The following is a 16,152-nucleotide window of genomic DNA, read 5'->3' on the forward strand; positions in this document are numbered from 1 at the left end:
CATTCTGCTTATGGGCAATTATTACTATTAAAAAACTGAACTAATCTATTAAAACAAATACAACCCACATTCATATAGTAACTTTCAGTACAGTGTCAGGCATTCAGTCATTATTTTTTTATTAGATTGGAATATGTCAAATCATAATCCAGCCTGTTAAAATATGACTCATTTATGACTCATTTATAGTGGTTAAACTATTGCCAAAGTGGACAAATTTGGGTGGTAATTCTTTGGTGCTATTAGATTAATCCTTCCTTATGGGTCTTAATCACTTCTCTGATGAAGAGTTCTAAGAGGGATTGACTTGCAATGACTTTTTTTGTTCCCAGTGGAAACTATGAAGTTAGTGCTAAATATGATGTATTGCTGTGCTGACAAAATATATTTTCATGGAAGTATACTTCTCATAACCCGCAAGCTAGTGCAGCGGTGCTCAAACTGGGGGGCGCGATCCCCAGGGGGGCGCGAGACTGGCTGCAGGAGGGTGCGCGGTTTACAGAGGCCCCACGCGCTTCCCAAAGGCACTTAAATTAAGTGACAGGGAGAGCTGCAGGGCCTCTGTAAATCTTTACTTACCTTGGCTCCACACACGTCGCCATGGCAACGGGGCATCAAATGACGCCGTGAGACACGGCATAAACACGTAACAATCAAAGCGCAGCAGCAGTATACACCATCTACCCCACTCCCGGGATCGCGTCGCGTCACTTCCGGTCCGGCCCGTCGCGTCACTTCCGGTTTCGCGATCGATCGATCTTGAAATGGATCCACACGGGTTCTGGGGCATGGGGGGCACACTCTGGGTTGCTGCTAGTTCACTCTACGCGTTTCGCTGGCGTGCCAGCTTCGTCAGGAGTGGGGTAGATGGTGTATACTGCTGCTGCGCTTTGATTGTTACGTGTCTATGCACATGGTGCTAATGTAAGTGTAGATTACCACTGTTTTTATTGAATACATCAGTAGTGAACATACAATGTTGCACTAGAGTTGTTTCGGTTTTCATCGTGGGTTCGTTCCACTGATACCAGGGAGAGTATCCTAAGCAAGACCCCCCTGCAAACTACAGAGTCTTCATATTGTCTTCCAGTGCTGTTATTTGACTGGGAAAATGTGAGTTCTTAATCTCGATCCCCATATACATTGTCACAGGTGTCTAAGACATATTACACTATTATTTATTTCATTCCCTTTACATGGTGAAATTCTGCGCTCCCCACAACCTTATCCTGGTACTTGCCTAGTGCATGTGCACCAGTGTAGCGTTGTCTAGTTTTCCTGATAATCATATGGCGCATGTGCACCAATGTACTGTCCTCCGGTTTTCCTGAAAATGGCTTGGCGCATGCGCACCAATGAGGGCACAGCAGTACATTGAGTGACATACATTAGACAGTCAAATCGTGGCTAAGATATACAAACCAATGAATGTGAGTGCGTGGGGGGCATGCAGGGGAGGGGTGTGCTATTTACAGAATGAACATATGCAGCAAATGTATCAGGCAAGGTAGGCATGAAGAGAAGAGATCCACAATACAGCAATCAACACTGTACTGCACCATACACTATATCAGATGCAGTTGTGATGGCAAATAAAATGTATAATAAATGTCATGCTGAATAAAGGCAGAATTCCACAAAAGGGATAGAGCACAGCCCCAGTGACCGCTGATAACCCATTGAATCCCATATGCCCATGCATAGTCATCCTGCTTGCATATTCTCATATTTTCCACTCAAAACCCTTTGAGAAACCTAATGTGTGGTAATGAATCTTAGGATTTTGTTTATCCCATTATTTTGATTAAAATGTCTGCAAATATTGTACTGTACATTCCCTGTAACTTCTTTATCTGTAATGAAGCACTGTACTACTTTTGTATATTAAATCTAACGTGTAAAGTCTTTGGGCCCTAATTGAACTTTGACGCTTTGAAGAGAGTAACTGCATTTTTGGACACATTTTGCTACAACAGATTTTTGTGTGGTAATTACATATTTTTCTTAGTAATGGGGACCAAGGAACCATAATGATAAGACTTTACTTTATCCTTCGGGGTGGCAGCGATTTAAGGTTATATTTGTGATGTATTGTGGGGAGATATTACACATTCGAGGGACCCTGCAGGGGAGAAAAGTGGGTCAGCAATACAGTTTTCCGAAAATGTCAATCTTCTAAATAGCACAACAGTTGTATTAAATCATTGAAAATTGTCCAAAAAGTAATCAGCCACATTAGATCTGCTCAATAGCCTCTTAACTTGCAGCAATAAATTCTTTAGGTATGGAAATAAGCCTGGGCCGGCCTTACCTTTGGCAGGGCCCAAGGCGACACTTCTTTCACTCTCCTACACAAAATGACATACTGTACAGCACTCTCAGTACTTTCTGCACTTTTTATCCTAAGTGTAAGCATATTGTTTCTGTGTGTCTCTTTCCATTGCAAACTAAGCTCATTGAGATACCTCAAACTAATTCATTTTATGGTGGTAGCAACTGATAGTGGAAAGAGCAGAGAAGAACATCAGAGCTATACAGTATATTAATAATGTGTAGAAATGTGAATATTATTCTCGGAATGTACAGTGTAGCAATCTTTGCAATTACAGGATTATAGGGTTAGGACTCAGAACCTGGAATCAATCCCTCAGGGTTATATCTCCTTTTGATTTGTCTTTTTAGCAATATACCTAGGTACCCTTTTAAAGGCAGCATCTGTCATTTTGTCTCACTTACCCAATTTCTGAAGAAGGGGTTCATCTTCTTGATAGGATGAAGACTGATCAAAAATAAAATATAAGCATTAATATCCTAAAATAAAAAGCCAAACTGTTATGTATGCCAATAAACATATATATTGCCTACAGTATGTACATTTGTTAGTGAGTGCTTTATTGATTTGCTTACAAAATGCTTTTTAAAAAGGGCTTGTCCATAAAACATTTTGTCTGGTACTGTATCTAACATTTTGGACAGTGAATTAAAATCAGATTTGGCATTGAGAAAATCTTTCTTGGAAGTCATCAAATAGCAATTTAAAAACAATAATTTTTTACTCTTACTAGCTCTGCAACGATATTACCAGATGCAGTAAAAAAAAATGATCCGGTTCTCTGCTGCCAAGTCAAATTATTACTGAGGAAATAAATATAAAAGGAGGATACTAGATAAAGAGTTTCTACTAAATTCCAATGAGAAGATTCAAAGGGTTTCACATTATTAGGTTTTTGGAAGAACAAGGAGGTCATTGTCCTAGTTGGTTAGTAGTTAGAATGATCAGCACAGAAGCATTATGAAAAGCCCCACAGATTAACAATTGAGAAAATGTACAGTGGGGCAGACAAGATATCCAATACCTTTGAAGAGAAATGCCAAGTCTGTGAGTTCAGGTTTGTTTAAGTTTTATTTTTTTAAAGAGGAAAATGTGGGGATTGGAAGTACATACTGTAGGTGTAGTAAATAGCATTATACAAGACAATATATAATGCTCAGTATGTTAGTTACCAAAAGATGATGGTTTATTTTGTTTTCTTTTCTGGTCTAAGGCACGGAGAGAGAATGGCATATATTGGTCAAAGGTATTGCAAATAACCCAATGTTATAGCTTGTTTAAGGGAAGTATTCTAGCAGGCAATATATTCAGAAAAAGAGTTAAGTTGACTTGTTATATATAAAAAAAAAAGTTGATTTGTTATACGTAAAGATCAGCAGATCATTGCATCACTGCAAAAAAAAGCCAACCACATGTACACACCTGTCGTTGACCATAACCAACTGTTAATGCACACGCTAAGGCTGCGTTCAGGGTAGAAACTACAGCCGCGAGGTTCTGTGCGCGCCTCCACCGCACGCTCCTGCAGCCCAGCGATCTGTGCCTTAGGCTAGTTCCCCGCTGCATCCGGCGGCACGCGCGGCTGGGTGCGCGCCTCTCACCAGCCGCTCACTGCACACTGTGACGCATCAGCCAGCAGGGGCTACAACAGAATTGTGATCCCGTGCGTCGACGCGTCACGTGGTGCGCCAGGGAGCCAATCAGCGGGACACTAGCCTCTGCCTCCACCTCCTTTCCCCTTTCTTTTAATTAAGTGCTGCTCCTCCGTCTTGTATCTGGCAGCTGGGGGTGGGAGGTGGGGGTGTATTGATTTTCAGCCCCTATTCGGGGCTGGTAGACTCACAAGGGCAGCTCGTTTGTGTGTTTTTTTGTATTTACCTACAGCAATCTCGCACATTACCCAGCCCCCCCGTCATGGCCACGCCCACCCAGCCCATTTTGGCCATGCCCCCGCACATAAACAAACTCCCTACAGACCGCAGATCGCGGTGCAGTGCCGTGCACGCGCCGCCAGGATGCAAGGCGGGCACTCCGGCGCGTGCAGTGGGTCCTTAGCTGCAGGAGTTGCGGCGTTTGGGGGCATGGCCAACGTGTCACAGAGCTGGTTCGCGGTACCAGTTCACGTGATGCCACTGCAGCCCCAAAATTCAATTTCGGTTGTGGCAGAAAAATATAGCAGCATCAACGCTGTTCTTTGTCACCCAGTTTGAAAACTCCCACCGAACAAACCGAAATTGTGACGAACATGTGCGTGCACGTCGCGTAGTATTCACCCTGAACTCAGCCTAAGCCTGTGTTCCAGTGTCTTTATTGTTTTTTGTATACAGTTATACTGTATATTGTGACATTTTTGTGTCTAAAAATAGAGAAACACACAATGACAAGGAACCTGTTGAATGTTGTGTGGCGAAAATTGAGCTTGCCTTGAGGTGTTGATGTGTCAGATGGGTTTACCCTTATTTTCCAGTTGTACGGTTACTGCGGCATTCTTCTGGGCACGCACTGTATGTAGTATGATGACTCACAATACATTCTGAATCTGGTTTCCTTACTGTAGTGTTTCAGCTCCTTCTTCTCACCCTCACGTCCCCTCTCACCTAGACTCTCAGTTTTCAGAAGGAACGAGGAAGACAGTGAGAAGATCAGATAGTCAATGTGTTGGTTTAGATGCCACGTTTTGCCCAAATCATCTACATGCATGCCACAGATTCAGCATCACTTCCCTAGACATGTCTTTTCTCTTCTCATAATTGAAGCTTCTACACAGAGCAAATATAGTAATGAAGTTACAAACAAAACAGCAAAAGCAGCTGTTGAAACGCTCTAAAAATTATTGACATGGCCTGAACTCCAGAAATTCTAAACATGTTTAACATTGAGGCAAAGCTCTTTTCAACTAATTTTAGAGAGGCCTGTAAAATATTATGTAACATATTCCTACCCCCCCCCTCTCTCTCTGGGAAATGTACTACTGGTTACTGCTGTTTGTGGTGCGGTCATACCTGTGACAGTCCAGGAGAGCTGAGTGGTCCGCGATGGTGTCTTTATGTTCCACTTATGGTGTCAGCGCCTCCAGCTCCAGTGGGCTCCAGGATTTCCAGAGTCAGTCACCCACTAGGGCAAATTCCATCCATACCCCTACCCAATAGACTGAGAGCTCAGGCAGGGATATATAAAAATGGATGATTTATCAGTAGCAGCCACTAAATCCACATGCATGAGGATTGCGAATGCATGAGGATTGATCTTGCTCCCCAGACCTTTGGATGATGCTTTGGCTCTCTGGTAGACTTGAGGCCTATAATCTCTCTTGCTCAGTCAGCCCATGAGGGACTGACTGCATGTCTCACTCCCAGCCGGGAGGAGCAGCACACACCTCCTCTCACTAAGAGGGGTGGAAGAGAACTCCCTATAATTTAGCACTTCCTCTCTGATGCACCAGAAGGGGAGGGCACAAGGTCTGCACCATGATTGGTTATACGCAGACCCTTGTGGCACCACCTCTTCTGTCACTTAGAGAGTCAGCATGAGGGGGTGGGGGGTCAATGCCCCTAGGATATCCTGCCACAGCCTGTAGCTATCAGGACTTGCATGACAGGAGGCAGAGAGGCAATCTGGACCAGCCATGGCTATAATTATAAAAAATGGAAAGCGAAATGGATTTTTCAATAAAGGAAGTTGGCTGTAGCATTGTAAATAAGAAGAAAGTCGTGATACTCCTGGCTTGTAAATAAAGCTGGGGTACTGTATTACTAATTGCACATGATACAGTAACTTGGTACAAGTCCTTAAAAGGTATTACTGTCAACACAAAACAGAGGAAGAAACATGGAACAACCTCTATTAGGTACAGAAGCGTCTCAGAACGTCTTACTGCCAGAGAGCCTGTTTTAATGATATTCCAATAGTAAAGATCATACTTTCCATAACTGTCAGGGGAGGAATCAAAACATTGGGATGCTTTATTATTCCATCACCAATATCAAGGCTGTTATTGTAGCAAATGGTCTAACTGTTTTTCAGCAGTGTCACATTTCAGGCACTCATTGGCTTTTGGTTAATGATAACATGGCAAAAAGAACGATAAAAGAGCAATATAACAGATGCAATAAAGTGCTGTTAATTGGGAGTAGTGTGAAGATAATGTTTCCAGTCAATCTGGTCCCTTCACCAGGTTATTGTATATGGACTTACTGTATTAAAGAAGCAGTAAAATGTGTACCTACCATACATATATAAAGATATTGATCTTCCCACAGCTTGTAAGGAAGCCTCAATACACATGTATGCAGATGACACAATCCTATATGCACACAGCCATAGCCTCTCTGACCTTCAACACATACTTCAGTCTGACTTTTTGAGACTCGAAAACTGGATTTCTCAAAACAAACTGTTTTTAAACACTGACAAGACTGTAACAATGGTATTTGGGTCCAAGACTAAATTTGTAAAGCTTCCAGTGACTGAGCTCCAGATCAGAACCAACGCTAACACCACCCTAACTCCTGTTACTAGTTTTAAATACCTGGGCTTATGGTTTGACTCCCACTTAACATTCGGGATGCACATTGATACCCTGACAACCAAGACCTACGCCAAACTAGGGGTACTTTACAGGAACAAATCCTCCCTAAGTATCCTGGTCAGAAAGCGTATCGCACATCAGATGCTAATGCCAATTATTGACTATGGAGACATAGTATATGGCTCGACACCTCAAACCCACCTTAGCAAACTTGACACCCTCTACAATTCAATTTGTCGTTTTGTTCTCCAATGCAACAACAACACACATCACTGCGAAATGCTCAAAGAACTAGATTGGTCAACACTAGAGTCTAAGCGCAAAGTTCACCTTTCCTGTCTTGCCTTTAAATTCTTCATGGGCAAGCTACCCAGCTACGTGAACAAGCTCCTCACCCCTACCACTTGCAGCACCTATCACCTGAGATCAGACTCCAAAAGACTGTTCATGGTCCCAAGGCTCAACAAAGTATCCGGCCGCTCCTCCTTCTCTTACCGTGCACCCCAAAACTGGAACAACCTACCGGAGACTCTCACATCCACCACCAGTTTAAGTTCTTTCAAATCTAAGGCTGTCTCACATTTTAACCTGGTCTGTAACTGTTTCATACGCTCATAATATATATTTTCTTTAACTGTGCATGCAATGTCTTGTATATAATGTATACCCTGTTCATTTATGTAACTGTACTTGTAACCATGTATTATTTGTTTTATTCTGTGCCCAGGACATACTTGAAAACGAGAGGTAACTCTCAATGTATTACTTCCTGGTAAAATATTTTATAAATACATAAATAAATAAATAAATAAATATTCACTGATATACACCTAATTTTCAAAAACAAATAATCTATAATTTATAAGAAATATGTGTCTCATTTATGCCACTGGGAATACATCTTCCAATTTTGAAGTCCAGTTGCTCATAGCATATAAGGCATGGTCACAAGGGTTAACACTTTCACTTGTCTTTTTTTGTTTTTGTTTAAGTATACAGAAATAAAAAATCAGCAGAACAATGCTAAAATGACATCATAAAGCTTAAAAGAAGTATAAACTCATAAAAACAATTAGAATGCTAAAATAACATAACTGAAAAACATAAATGGCAAGAAATACCCTAAGTTTCAATTACACGGGTGTCAGTCAGCAACGAGGAGGACCTACTCCTTTTAGATATCATCATGGCTGTCTTTAGGACTGTCCATTTCATAATCATAATCATTATCGCTTAAAATAAGCTCATCCCCACTGCAATTTGAATTTTCTCTAAATTCTTATGTTACATTTTGATCAAAGAGACTGTGATTCATCCTAATCAATACCAACTATCCAACATTTTTGGGCAAGAGCCTCCTGCAACACTCTCTGATAATGCTCCATCAGTGCCAAATATTTTTTCACAGTAGACAGCTTAAATTGTGCACATCAATTCTAAAAAGAGGATTCCACAATCTGTTTTTTAACCCAGTATGTAGGAGGACTGCACCTAATATCAAGGCTTCTTTCTTCACTATAAATAGTACTCCAGCATACCGGAGGCTGAGTAGGCCTCATAAACACTAGCACTATCTTTCATTTACTCAAAGACTGACCGGATGTTGTCTGATGTAACAATGTCATTACCTTCTACAGGTTTATTTAGCCCAGTGCTGACTGACACAAGAACACTGGGTAGAAACGGTTTCAGCAGCCAGAGAAGAAGTGGGGCTAGGTGGTACAGCCCCATGCATTGTCTTAACCACTAGCCTGATGTATCATTCTTTATAGGCATTGATGGCTGTGCCTTGTAAGAGAGAGGAGATCGGTTTTGTTTTTAAATCAAATGTTTTTGGTTTTTAAAATGCATGTGCTCCATGGGTTCTCATGAAGGGCAGCAGACAGTTTGTTGATGAGACTGATCAATCTTATAGCTTTCTGCTTCAATGTCAAGTTGTATTTTCAGTAGATTGATGAGGAGTGTGACTTGACTCAGGGTATCATTTTTTGTAACTGACTTCCCATGTGGCTACTTTAAAAGATTGTAATACTTCACACACAGGCCATGAGTTTCCACTGTGTAGCTGGATATTGTTTGTTTCTGCTGTAGAAGCTGCTCTAACATGTACAAACTTGAATTCCAATTAGATATAACCCCTTGCTTGAGCTGATGGCAGGGAAAATGATGGGTCAGTTGCATGTCATTCACCCAGCCTGCTGTGGCAGAATGACGGAAGCGGCCACAGATCCTACATGCTACTAACATCAGCATCTACAAATTTGGGGAAAATCCAAGGTGGGTCCATCATTTTTCAATTGATGTTTCTTGTTTGTCCCAAAATGCTTCTTGGGGAAGCCAGCAATATAGTGAGCAGCTAGCCTGGGAACGGGAATTGAATCTCCTTATGACAAAGATGGTAAAGAGTAAGATGACTGATGGGCAGTGGTTATCATTTAGTCCGACCACAGAGGGTCCATAAAAATGAGACATGTATTCTATTAATGAGATTAAAAAAAGACAATGGGGGAAAAATCACTAAAAAAACATACATTTTTATTAATGGGCATGAAGTATAAACAGAGTATATTTTACGGACATAAGAAATGAGAGACCAGAAAAATATAGAAGTGTATATGGGTGCGAAAGGAACAAAAAGGAACCCCTTGTAATCCTTAGACAATAAATATATATAGTGTATATTATATCACAAAGCACTCCCAGGGATATATATATACAGCTCAACCCCGTTATAGCGCGATCCACTACAACGCAAATTCGTTTATATATGTCAATTGGAGTGCTACTGGATGTGGCTAACTGTAATAATAAAAAACAAAGAAGCCCAAAGCTCCAGCTTCATCGGGGGCCAACCTGGCGAAACGTACATCGGGTACGTCAGATGTCACTTCCTGGTGATGTCAGCTCATTGGAGAGGTGTGTGTGGTGGTCTATGAGAGCATTCAGGCAGCCGTATAAACCGTGTGTTATTCTTCAGTACAATCTATTCTGTTAAAGCACTAGATATAATATTTGACTAAGTTAGAGTTAAGTGCTAAGTATTACGTATAGGAGTGTCTCTCATTATACTAATATAGAATCTCCACTGATAAAACTACAAAATAGGACTTCAATATGACTCGAGTCAAGAGACTACTTAAATCAAACAGATAAAAGATCCATCTGTTTGGTGGTGGGAGGTTAAAAATGTTAGAACCTACCCACTTTATTGGGAATAAGGAATTGAACCAAAAGCATTAGCCTAGTTATATCTCTTCTCTATCTGACCACCATATTTAATGGATGACCCCTGCAACCACTTTTGGTGAGGGTCACAATATCCAGTTCCACCAAGGGACGCATTTTTTGATCACTATGAGCAGATCCACCTGTAATTTTAAGTATATGTAATTAAATACATTATGAGTTGTGCACAATATATGTGAAAGCGCCCCATCTCAACACACGCCTACCTCCATTTTTAATAGTTTTTACACATTTCTATTTTTTGCGTTGATAATTTCAAGCCCCAAGCATCAATATTTTCAATTTCAAAATCAATAAAGTATCATTTGACTCTGTAAAGGGTGTTCTCTAGTGCGGCCCAAAGCTACTCTTTCTTTCTTTGTTTTGTTTTTTTTACTCCTATAAGACTAATTTCAAGTCAATGCTTGAGAATGTTACTTAAGAGTTTAAAAAGAAGGCAAAATACAATGGCTTAGAAGGACTCCTGAAGAAAAATACAAAAACAGAGATCTTAATAGTTTTTAAATATTTATAAGTATTCAGTTTTACACCTGCAAGTATGAGTCTTTTCATATGTTAAGTAATGACATCTTAGTATTGTCCATATGCAACAGACAGCACTGTAAGGGTGGATTCCATTTCTCTAGAGGAATTCCCCCTGGGTCGGGATAGAAGTTGATATTTGGGTTTCTGAATGTATAACGTAAAGTTCTACTGAAGCAAAGTTGATTTATAGAATAAATCAGATCTGATTTTCTGTAATTTAAAGTACTTTCAAATTAAGTTCTGCATCGAACAATAAAGACAACTTGAATTCAATAAGCAGTTAGCCCAAAGAGCAAATATTCTCATAATTCTAGTCCACGTTTGATCTGCTGCCATTTCTTAAGTATGACATTTTATTGCCTGCAATGAGCCTCAAGAAATAAGTGAGACTCACTTCTTCCATGCACAGTGGCAAGAATTGCTTAAATTTTTTTCATGTGCCAGGGTATGTTCACATCTTTTACCAGATGTAATATAGATCTATGCCTCTGTTAATCTGTAAGGTTTCCTCTATGCAGCTTGCTTAAGTGATTATTTTGACTTGTACACTGTATACGTATGCCTATTATGACTATTCGTAGTTTTTTTAGTTTACCGTTAATATTTTTGCCAACAGTAAATCAGGAAGAAAACCAATATATTATTTAGAAAAAAAGAGACATTCAGGCCTTTCTGTGACTTAGTTTGGGGATTCCATATGATAATACAGATGTAGCAAAACTTACTGTTTTCGGCACCGCAATAAACCAAGTGTAATCTCTCAGAATTTCTTTGCAAGTGGCCGATCCGTGACCACAGGTTACCTGCGTCTTGCAATTAGAGTTTGGTGGCAACCGTTGTACTTTGCAGTAATGATAGGTGGTGCTAGTGTGTCTTTATCCTAAATTCAATGTAACCCATCCCTGCTAAAAAAAGAAAAAAAAAACTTCAGATGACTAAACCTTATTGATTAATTTACTGTAATATAAAATTCATAGTTTGCGAGAAATAATATACTTTTGGATATTAATAGCAGCTTCTTACAATAATACAAACCGGATAATACAATCTTCTTCCATCATCTTTTGCTGTCTCTTGTACACAGGGCCAGTGCAAGACTATTCAGGGCCCCAGGCGAACCTTCAGCCTTGCGCTCCCCCCACGCACACACATTTAACTTTCAGATTTTCCCATCTAACTGAATAATTCAAAATGTTACATCTACTATATTGTTTCTAACATACATATACACTTGCCCCATTTCTGCTCATTCTCGCCTTTCTCCCTCAATCTCTCTCCCCCTCTCCCTTATTCACTCTCCCCCTTTCTCCTTCATTCACTCTCCCCCCTCTCGTTCTTTCTCCCCCCTCTTCCTCATTCTCCCTCTCCCTCTTCCTCATTCTCTCTCCTCCATCCTCATTCTCTCTCCCTCCCCCCTCTTCCTCATTCTTTCCCCCACCTCCCTCATTCTCTCTCCCCCTTTCTCCCTCATTCTTTCTCCCCCTCTCTCCCTCATTCTCTCTCCCTCCTCTGTCCCTCATTCTCTCTCTCCCTCTCTCCTTCATTCTCTATCCCCCTCTCTCCCACATTTTCTCTCACCCCTAATTCTCTCTCCCCCTCTCTCCCTCATTCTCTCTCTCCTTCATTCTTTCAATCCCCCCTCTCGCCTTCATTCTCTCTCCCCCTCTCCCCCATTCTCTCTCTCCCCCCCCCTCATTCTCTATCCCCCCTCTCCCTCATTCTCTCTCCCACTCTCTCCCTCATTCTCTCTCCCTCCTTTGTCCCTCATTCTCTTTCTCCCTCTCTCCCTCATTCTCTATCCCCCTCTCTCCCACATTTTCTCTCACCCCTAATTCTCTCTCCCTCTCTCTCCCTCATTCTCTCTCCCTCTCCTTCATTGTCTCAATCCCCCCTCTCTCCTTCATTCTCTCTCCCCCTCTCCCCCATTCTCTCTCTCCCCCCCTCTCCCTCATTTTCCCTCCCCCTCTCTCCCTCATTCTCTCTCCCCCTCTCTCCCTCATTCTCTCTCCCCCTCTCTCCCGCATTCTCTCTCCCCCCTCTCTCCCTCATTCTCTCTCCCACTCTCTCCCTGTCACTCTGTCACTCTCTACCCCTGGAGCACACACACTGTGACACGCACACACACAGTGACACACACCTCACCCCTTTCCAGTCCAGAGGCTGGTCCAGGAGAATAGATAGACCAAAGATCAGGGAATGCAGCGGGAAGACATGGTCAGATAACAAGCCGAAGATCCATGCAGCATAACAAGACAAAATGTAATAGAGACACAGGAAAGGGCTATCTCCACCGTTCATCCAGGCAAATAAACATATACTGTATAAAGGAAAGTTGCCTAACACTCAGAATAAAAAGTTGAATCAAATTCAATTAGATTAATATCTTCAATGTAGATCTCATGTCGATACAGTATAAGCATCATAAAAAATCCAGTAGCATGCTGACACACGATTTGTGTTAGCCAACACATTTTTGGGCCAGCATGGCCCTTCATCTGGGCTTCTATGCTGCATCTATAGTGTACATTGTGTAGGAGACCCCACCCAGGTGCCCCACCTCATGTGTATGGTATAAAAACAAAAACTAAATTTCACAAATAGAAAAGTATACCAATAAAAACCAGCAACAAATACAACAAATTAATGGTAAAGAAACTGTGGTAATTCAACATTTTTCTTCCCTGTCCTTCCTACTGGAAATTTTGTCTTTATTTTAAATATGCCGTTAAGTCCATGCTGTCCAAATGGTCACTTCACTGTAGAATAAAGCCTTTAGTCAGGAACAGACCAGGGCAATATTTGGTAATACACAGGTAATAGAGGCAGGAACTACTGTACAGAACCATGTTTATATGCAAAAGCATTTATCTCTGAGCTGGTTTGAACAGGATTCCCATTGACCACAGGGTGTGTCAATAATTACTCTGATTGGGAGCAGATGTTGAAGAGATGCTAATAGTTCCATGAGTATGTTCAAATCCTCGGGGGTCTTACAAATACATATATTAAGTAATACATGTAAGTATTCATCAGCAACATATTTCCACTATTATTTACATGCATACTGTACTTTATTGCCTGAGATCATATTACTGCAGCTTTAATTTAATTCTTCTATGTTTCTGAAGCTAGCAACCGATTTACACGTCTTCTCTAAAGGTAACCGCTAAAACCTATGGCAGCCAAAAACTAAAATAACCAATCCCGCACTGAAAACGCCCAATCTTTCTGAATAGTTCTGATCATGCATTTACTGCTATTTGCATCTTTTCCAAAATGTATATTAGCAAGGTAGTTGCAAAATCCCTGACTTCTACTCACTGACTGAATACTGTATTAACAGTCCTTATTGGCTCTCTTAGTTGGGATATCATGACAGGACTAGGGTGCTCCGAAGCATCAAGCTGCACATAATTGCAGATCATGCAGGGAGAGGACACATCACTGAGAAGCAGGGCAAGTGCAGAGAGGAAAGGTCTATGTAGGACCTGAAACATTGCAGCTGTCTTGACTGTTCCTGTAATAAATATATCTGAACCTTGAAAAAGATTTTTGTAAGTAGATCTCTACTTCGTTTGGGGATTACTATCATTTTGCCTTTGTGTGTGCATTTATGTTGGCCACACAGTTTTTCCCACCTCTTTTTGATACCCCCCCCCAGTTTCTAGTTAAGTGTAGAGAGGAGACACCAATGTTCTATCCCTGAGAGGTGAGGTCCACCAGGAGAACCACTTGGAACATCAAGTGGTGCTTGCAAGGAGCAAACGGCAGGGAGAAGGGTGGTAGAAGGTCACGAAGCATGCATGAGGAGCAAAGCCCTCAAGGAAGCCAGGTTGGCTATGCAGAGAAACAAAAAGAGGTAACACTCACAGTTTATGCTACGTAACAAGACTGAACGTTTAATAGGGACACAGGAAATGGCGGTCTCCACCGTTCATCCAGGCAAATAAAATTATATAAAGGAAAGTTGCCTAACACTCAGAATAAAAAAGTTGAATCAAATTAAATTAGATTAATATCTTCAATGCAGACCTCATGCCGATATGGTATAAGCATCATAAAAAGTCCAGTAGCATGCTGACACACGATTTGCGATAGCCAACACATTGTTGCGCCAGCATGGCCCTTTATCTGGTCTACAAGGCTTTAATGCTGCATCTATAGTGTACATATAGGAGACCCCACCAAGGTAAATGTGCCCGGTATAAAAACAAAAACTCAAACAATTAAAAAAAATGGAAATAGCATACCAATAAAAAATAGCAGCTAGGACAAGATAATTAAAAAAAACTGTGGTAATTCAACATTGACCGTCCCTCTCCTGCGTATTGGAAAATGTTGGCTAGTTGTAATGCCTCCTAGCCTTCTCTGTAATGTGGTACCTATGGATTACAAGAAACATGAGAATTCAGGATAAAAAAATTATTTGTAGCATTGGAGAGGGCTATTTCTTGTATTCACTTGGTAGCTGCATTAGTGGAATATAAATAAATATTGCATTTGGTTATTTAGAGTTCAAAGACATAGATAAAAGGGCAATGCCATCACTTCAGAGAGCATACAATTAAAAAGTAAAAGATGAAAGTAAAAGATGTCAAAGTAAAAGATGAAAGTAAATAACAATAACATAAGAATTGAAGAATTTAGGGAAAGGCTGATGTATTTACCAGACATGACCTATTCCAATACATTCAAAGATGGAAATCTTTATCTTAACCAAATTGTGTTTTTTGAAAGTGCTTAAAAGTAATTATTTGACAATGGGGACCAGAATATAAAAAGGCTTTGACACATTTCATGAATAAGTACACAGGTTCTTAATTTTTATGACGGCATAAAACTGCTAGTAAAAATAAACAGATGGATCAAAAGATGTTCTTGAAGACTTCCTTAGTGGTCTCTAGAGAAACCCCTACAGAGAGTCACTGGTAACTGCAAATAGTAGAAGTTAAAACCATACACATTTCCAATTAGTAAATGATACACTCTCTTTTAATAACCAGGGTTGTCATTGATCTTCTGCACCACACCTCAGAGTGCCTTCTTACCAACTCGTGCCAAATTCAACCATGTACAGTAGCTGTCAGAGGGACCAGCAATGCATTCCTTGCCATGACAGCTATAAAATGTCCCCCCCCACTCCCCTTTCTCCCCCCCCGCTCCCCTTTCTCCCCCCCCGCTCCCCTTTCTCCCCCCCACCCGAAACCTTTACAACAAATACTCACCTATTGTTCCACGATTTATAAATAATACTACCTATTACGCATTTACATCCCGGGCAACGCCGGGTCTCTCAGCTAGTAATGTAATAAAGTAAAGGGTGGGCACTTTTACTGGGTTTTTTTTGGTTCTAAAAAAATAGTTTTGTGGTTTTGGTTCTAAAAAATTAATGTGGTTTCAGTTTTGCAAAAACTCAATTTGTTTTCGATTGATAGAAATTATGGTTAAAAGACGCAATTGTGTTTTTAAAATTCAAACTGTTACTTTCACTGTTACCTCCGCTGTTACCTTCACCGTTACC

The sequence above is a fragment of the Ascaphus truei genome, chromosome 5 (genome assembly GCF_040206685.1).
Source record: "Ascaphus truei isolate aAscTru1 chromosome 5, aAscTru1.hap1, whole genome shotgun sequence".
Classification (NCBI taxonomy): Eukaryota; Metazoa; Chordata; class Amphibia; order Anura; family Ascaphidae; genus Ascaphus; species Ascaphus truei.